Consider the following 7,205-nt stretch of genomic DNA (forward strand, 5'->3'; position numbering starts at 1 on the left):
TTTTTTTCTGTAAATTATATAGATTTTACTTGTAAAAACCATACATTTGACAGTACTTTAGTAAAATTACATATAATGCCGTGTTAAACCATTCACAATTTTTCACTGTATATGGCAAGGTAACTTACAGTTTAACCAATTAGGTTTTTATTGTAGCATTTATACAGTTTTTTCTTTAAAAATAACAAACTGTTTTTACAGTGCTTGGATATGGTTAGCCAATGTTGAGTAAGACAAGAACTGAAAACTGGCTACCCTAAAAATCTCATGGCATTTTAGTCATCATCATCTGTAATGTGCTTGGATTGGTTCTTCTTTCTATGGTGGATTAATCTGTTCTGGTCTTGTCCTTAACTTTAAATGATCTGTAACACTTTCCACGGATGAGGAAGCCAGTAGCTTTTATAAAAGGACCTTGCCGTCATGTTATTGCGGCCATGAAGATTTGATGATCTGAATAGAACTTCATTAACAGCAAATTCTGACATTCAAGAATATTATCCAAACAGATGCATGCTCTTTAGGAAATCCCAGTCCTTCTCTGCCTTGCTGGAAATGTAAAAAGGACCAATGCTGTTCAGATATCTATCATTGTGCAGTCTATGATTTTGACTAGCTGACATTGAGATTCATTATTTCAAAATCATGAAGGAACTAAATCCAAACATGTGGCGACTTGTACATTGATGTTCACTTTGGGTAACGTCATGCTCTAGAAAATACAAGCATGTGCAGGAATAATACTGTCTAACGTTTAGATGTTTTCAATCTCATTTATTTATTTCTGAAAACCACTGTGAATGGAATTGTGTTTGTCATCAGGATGCGGTTGGAACATCAGGGCTTAATATGCAGTATTGTGGTCAATGCAGCCCAAATCTGTGTATTTGCATGGTTACTGTGTCAGTTAGATGAAAAATGTAAGCCATAGAGTCAAACGATGTATCAGAACTGGCCAGTTTTTACATCTTGAGATGCAGTGTCTCAGCATGTCTTGTTAAGGCCTGCACAGACATCTTGAATCTCTGTCTGCTTCGGTGCGAACATATAACTGTGCACTGCAAGCTGGATTCTGTCGTGTTCCAGTAATTAAAACAGGCTCACACAGGCCTCTTGTCATCTGTTTAACTGTGCAACAAGGCCAGTGTCATATCAAGCTGTGAAGCACACTAATGCCTTTAACAGCACACTGACAGCATAATCAAATGGAGATGAAACCCAGCATTTATGATAGTTCATTAAAAATAAGTACTCCATTATTATCACCCTCATAAAGGCCCATCTTTCTTTCTTAAAATGGAAAACATATGTTAAAAACTTGAGTTAAGTTAAAAAAAAAAAAAAAATCTGTAATTGAATTCAAAGGCTGGTCTGTAATCCTAAAAACGGAGTAAATTTAAACAATGCAATCTACAAGCCTAACGTAATACACAACTGAAGTTTTGCTTTTTATTTAGCGAAGGTGCATTAAATAGATCAAATGTGACAGTAAAGACCTTTATATTGTTACAGATTACTTCTATATTTCATATAAATGCTGTGCTTTTGGCCTTTCTATTCATCAAAGAATCCTGCATATATTTTAACATTTTTAATATTAAAAATATTAATATTGTAATATTTTTAAATAAATTAAAATGACTGTTTTTGCTGTATTTGTGATCAGATAGATAGATTAGAAAAATCTTACACAAAATCTTAGATGGCTTCAAAGCTAATGAACCACTATAATAAGCCACGAAACATCCATTTTTCAATGACCAGTGCACATAAAAATGTGTTGATCATTGTTACGCAGCTGTTCAGAAATGATAAAAAGGATCCAAATGAAAAGAAAAAAAAAATCAGAGCACACATAACATTCACAAAGAACAACACCAAACCAAGACCATCCACTAGGGACTAAATACACAAGGTAACAAGGCAAACAAGGGACAGGTGCAAGTGGTTAGTTACTAAGGAAACTAATGAGGGTAACTACAGAAACTAACAATGTAGGCAATAAAGCAGGAACCAAACACAAGAAGACAAAATACAGGAACAATGAGAAACAACAAAACCAGAACCACAAAACCAAGGCAACATGTAACAATCATAAAGAACCTATAATATTTTTGTTTGTTTGTTTTGCTACATTTTAAAATTTCTTGCAGGTTTCTGTCTTCATTGTTTTAGGGAAGTAGAGAGTTAGCATGAAATTGTTGACAGCAGCAGAATTTCCTCATATATGAGGTGGGGAACGAGACAAGCCGAGAAGACTTGTCAAAACCTTGACCCAGATCTCCCTCCTTGAAACGCATATTAAACCGACATCTCAGTTATAGCAAGACCTACATTCAATTTACCACATTCTGTTACAATTTGCTTGTCTTCCACACTTGACATGCCATGCATTTGCATGTGCCACATATTGCTCTGTTTTTCTCCCAGAAGTCCACACACACACACACACACACGGCACATACTGTGAAGACCTTGACCCTGCTGTTGGACAGGAAGAGCTGTAGTGATTATGATCACTGCCCCTGTCTATGAGCTTTCTGGCTGAAGCTCTGCTGATCCTAAAAGAGGCCCCAGAAATTTCCCTTTTCACTGAGAGATGGAGAGGAAGAAGGGGAGAAAGAAAAGAGGAACAGTCAACAGAAATGAGAGGTGAAAGGAAAAGTATATATATATATATATATATATATATATATATATATATATATATATTTTTTTTTTTTTTTTTTAAGTAAGAAAAGAAATACAGTGGAAGTAGATAAAAAAGTTATCGTTTCAGAGAGCAGTAATCTCCAAGCAAAACTATTAACTAACTGTAAGTAATTATTTTGTTTTGTTTGTTAATAATATTCCAAATTGAACTGAGCTGGTTGATGATATCCCTGTTTTCTCCAGAGCTGCTTTAATACTGTAGATCAGTTGAACTCATTCCATAAATTATGAGCTTTACACAGTTATTGAACTGAACTCAATCAACACTGAACTAATTTCAGTTGAATTAGTGCTTTAGAGCTGCAGTGCTTTACAACAAAATTGATGTCTTGTTTGCATCATCGAATCATTATTTTCCTGTTTATCACTGTAAAACTACTTTGAAACAATCTGTATTGTATAAAGCGCTATATAAATAAAGGTTACTTGAATTAACCTTACTTTTTTACTCTTTTCAGAGAGAAATCTTCACAAAACAAAATTATTAACTAATCGTAACTACTTGTTTTTTGTTTTGTTTTGTTTTGTTTGTTAATATGTTTATTCCACTATTGTTACTTTACTTATTTAGTTTAAAAATGTATAAAAATGTCGCCAGAGATAAATAATTTCCAAATAAAATTAAATTGTATGTTCCATTATTGTTATTTTACTTTTTAAGTGAAAGAAACTCAAAAGAACAGAGAGATATCTTTATGCACATTTTTCATTTTTTATTTAATTTTTTTATTTAATTTTATTATTTTTGTTTTTTATTTTATTTTTGGTTTACTCTGTTTTATTTCATTTGTTTATGCTACTTTACTTTTTTTTTTTTTTTTTTTTTTTTTTTTTTTACCTATTTGACACTTGCATTTGCAATCCAAACGTGCAGGTTTGGTCTTGCCAATAAAGTAAATTGAAATTGAGAGAGAGAGAGAGAGAGGACATGAACAGAGGTGGGGCGAGAGGGGGAACGTTTTCTCAGACAATGTGACATGGCACACGTTATTAATTCTGGCTGAGTGGACAGCCTGCCCCGCCATCTGCTTAGGTCACCCCCACTCGCTAGGGTCGGCGTCTCAACCCTCATCCCCACAACCCCCCCAACAGACAACGGACCATCTCTGCACACAATACTCCCAACCTGCTCAAAAGGAAGAAGGGATCGAGGGAGGGAGGAGGCTGCCGGGTCGCGAAGAACAATGGCCTGTCAGGTGAATGACCGTCACAAGTTAATATACATTACAAAAGGCCATCCAGCCGTCTTTGCATTTGAGCTTGGCGTTGCTGGCCCTGCTGTTATATTCCGAGGCACCTCCTCCCTCTCTTTCAAGCTCGCGCGCACACGCTTCTCTTCGCGTGGCAAGGCGAGTGTGTGGGCGGGGAGGGATGTCAAGGGGAAGGGTGTGTATATGTATGCGTGTGTGTGCAAATACAGCTCTCCACATTCATGACATCATCTGTTGTTCTCTCTCTTTCTTAATCACAATGATTTATGATACTGTTTGGGTGTCTATCTCAACCACATTTGAGGTTAATTAGGACTCTACTCTAAATTTTCATGACCCACCCATGTAGGTCAGACTGTCCTTACTAGCTTTTGGCTTGTCACTTCGGGTTGAGAAATTTCAAGGACGCACAGGATAAGCTTTATTTATTGAGAACCTGCATGACAACATATGCCTCACAGGACTGATCCGCATCTAAGCACACACATGCATCCGCATACAAATCAACAATGTTGATGCAGCATTCACCCCTGATGATTTAATGCTTCATTTTCTATATCACAAGACAGTCACTATCCACTGTTGAGGTCTGGAAGGTTTTGGCAAAAACCTTAGTTGTGGGCTTGTTTACAAACCACTTATTTGCTTATTTGATGGAGCGCGTTGATGGGACAGAGAATAATCTCGCTCTAAATCTCTTAATCTTCTCAGCGGCCACGTCTGGGAAGGCAAAACAAACAAAATGGCCAAATCATCCCGACTCGGGTGTTTCTACCAAATTCGGTCTCCCCCATCCAGACACTGTTATTTTCTCCAGAAACATTTGCTTGTGAACCTTTTGTCTTGATTTGATGTCTTGATCCATTATTGAGATGAATTGTTCACTGATCAGTGCGATGATAATGAATTCTGGGATTTGTTTCAGATATAAAATATATGAGGACAATGACTCACTATGACATTAGTGAAAAAAATCATGTTTGGAATGATTAACATTATATTTATTTTCTTGGCAGATGTTCCTGCCTTAAAGGGACTTTTCAGCTGAACTCTCCAAATGTGCTAGGCCAAGATATGGTTCTGAAATATTGAGCTTGTCATGTGCTCTTGTTTGTGTTAACATGCTTTCATTTGACGTGTGTTTCAACGTCTCTGTCCAGTTTTAAGGTATCAGAAGTGATGGTACATATGTGTGTGTGTGTGTGTGTGTCTGTGTGTGTGTGTGTGTGTGTGTGTGTGTGTGTGTGTGTGTGTGTGTGTGTGTGTGTGTGTGTGTGTGTTGCAGCAACATGGGACTGTATAGCCTGTGTTTTTGAGAACAGATAGCAGGTTGAAAGGTCATAGAGCAAAAGGTCAAAGACAGCTGGTGGCACAAACAACAGCCGGTAAATCAGCTGAGCAACGAGAGAAAAAAAAGACAGAAAGAGAGATAATCTTCATAACCTTGAAAATTTATTTGAACTTTACTGAATTATCAAAGAAATGAGGAGAAAGGAGAAAAATAAGTAAAACATCACACAGAGCTTGGTTGTCTAATATAATGATTGCCAACAGAAAAATAAATACTAGATTAAAATAAATAATTATTAAACAGTAATAGTTAATATAATTTTTCCAGTTCCTTTTTAAGAAAAAAAATTATAAATAATGTGTGTAATATGTGCAAGTTATATACACCCATTCAATAGTTTGGGCTCTGTAAGAATTTTTGGTAACACTTTATGATACAGTAATATAGTATACAATAATAAAGTTCTTACAAATAATTTGCAAACTGTTAGTTTATAGTTAATTCATAGTTAATATATTTGTCACGGGTAGGTGGCTGTAATAAGGTGCATGGCGAAGGAGCTGTGCTCAGATGGACTGTGCTCAGATGCTGGAGATGACACTGGAATGTGCTGAGGGGCTGGAGCCAACACTGGGCTAGACTCAGTGACCAACACTGGACTGGGCTCAGGGGCTGGAGCCGACACTGGGCTAGGCTCAGTGACTAACACTGGACTGGGCTCAGGGGCTGGAGCCAACACTGGACTGGGATCAGGGACTGGAGCCGACACAGGGCTAGGCTCAGTGGCCAACACTGGACTGGGCTCAGGGGCTGGAGATGACACTGGACTGGGCTCAAGGGCTGGAGCCAACACTGGACTTGGCTCAAGGGCTGGAGATGACACTGGACTGGGCTCAGGGACTGGAGCCGACACTGGGCTAGGCTCAAGGACTGGAGACGACACCGGACTGGGCTCAGGGGCTGGAGATGACACTGGACTGGGCTCAAGGGCTGGAGCCAACACTGGACTTGGCTCAAGGGCTGGAGACGACACTGGACTGGGCTCAGGGACTGGAGCCGACACTGGGCTAGGCTCAGTGGCCAACACTGGACTGGGCTCAGGGGCTGGAGACAACATTGGACTGGGCTCAGGGGCTGGAGCCGACACTGGACTGGGCTCAAGGGCTGGAGACAACATTGGACTGGGCTCATGGGCTGGAGACAACATTGGACTGGGCTCAGGGGCTGGAGCCGACACTGGACTGGGCTCAAGGGCTGGAGACAACATTGGATTGGACAAAATTAGGAACCACTCATGGTCAGCACCCACTCCACAAAGTCTGCAAAGGTCCCCGGTCACCGTGATTTTGCCAAGTAAGACATGTTCCTGGATCAACATCTTTGTTGATCCTGGAACAATATTCCAATCAACCAATCAGATTTGAGGGACAAGTTTACCGTTTATGTCAAGTTTAGGCTTGCAACCAGGGTTAGGTGCTTCTACATCAATATTATTCACCTATCTTTCCCCTCTGATTTTAGGGATAAGTTATGGGTAGGATTAGGTTTAGGGGTAGGAATAGGGTTAAAATATGTTGATCCAGGAACATGTCTGTCTTGGCAAAATCACGGTGAACAAAGGTCCCCTGAGGATCACTGACGGGCAGGCATGCCCTCTTCTGCTCATTAAGGCTGGCGTAGAAAAATACTTTTAATGAGTGGTCGGGAAACGAAGTCTGGCACACTAATTATAAAAAAATCTCTTGTGTGGTCCTCGAGGGTTCTTCCTTGCTGTTCCAAGCAGAGCATATGTACCGCTGGTAAATCCATTTCCTTTCCTCTTTGTCTTTAAGGGTTCGGCATTCTGTCATGGTTACATGGCCGTAATGAAGTGCACGACGAAGGAGATACTCAAGCAGTATTTTAATTTAATACTCAACACACCAAACAGGAGAAAATCTAGGAGAAGGTATACACGGACAAATAATGCAGGACCAGGAACTACTGTAACT

Source organism: Megalobrama amblycephala, linkage group LG3, assembly GCF_018812025.1.
Source record: "Megalobrama amblycephala isolate DHTTF-2021 linkage group LG3, ASM1881202v1, whole genome shotgun sequence".
In the NCBI taxonomy this organism is placed as follows: domain Eukaryota; kingdom Metazoa; phylum Chordata; class Actinopteri; order Cypriniformes; family Xenocyprididae; genus Megalobrama; species Megalobrama amblycephala.